Below are 749 nucleotides of genomic sequence, written 5' to 3' on the forward strand. Positions count from 1 at the left end.
GCATATTTTGCAGGACATGTTGTTTTCTTCTGTAGGGTGGCTGCTTTTTCAAGGCCAATATTGTAACAAAGGCCAATCTTGATGGAAAAAAACATCTAATTGCCTCACGTTTGTGGCTTTAATTAAGGAATATGAGGAAACACTATTTAATGACCGTCAACTATAGTAAGTATGATTTCTCCTATGTGTTATGACATATGATGATGTGCCCTCAATGCCAAATGAAATGACTAAGTTCTTATTACTTGTTTCATGGTTGTCTGTTTACACACAGAAAAGGATATGGAAGCTGTGCTGCTGGTCCAGAAGTTTATTGCATGTCCAGCAGATCTCTGGCTCTCGGTCTGCAATTCTTTGTCAAATGATGTGATTCTCTAGCAAATGTCAAGTCTACTCATCATTCCATCCACATACAACATTTTTATGTTGTGGGACAGACTGTTATCAAATCCTGTCATTCTCTACGCAATAAATGTAAAAGTCAAGCATTGCACAATCCCCCATGAATAGATATTGCCAATACCCTTTTGGCCAAAAACATCTCATGCTCAAATGTGCAGCATGAGAATGAGTTGGTGATATGTCCTAAAATAAAGGCATGTGTTCATATGTGTCTTTTTCGGTTTATCATGAACAAATGTGATCTAATTGTAGTCGGAGGATAATTTGAAAGGCTGTTTGAAAGTGTGGTTGCAGGCAGGGGGCTTAATCACATCACGGTAGCCTTCTCAAAAGTGGCCACCCAGATG

This window comes from Nanorana parkeri, unplaced genomic scaffold (assembly GCF_000935625.1).
Source record: "Nanorana parkeri isolate BGI_ZX_2015 unplaced genomic scaffold, ASM93562v1 scaffold1265, whole genome shotgun sequence".
Classification (NCBI taxonomy): Eukaryota; Metazoa; Chordata; class Amphibia; order Anura; family Dicroglossidae; genus Nanorana; species Nanorana parkeri.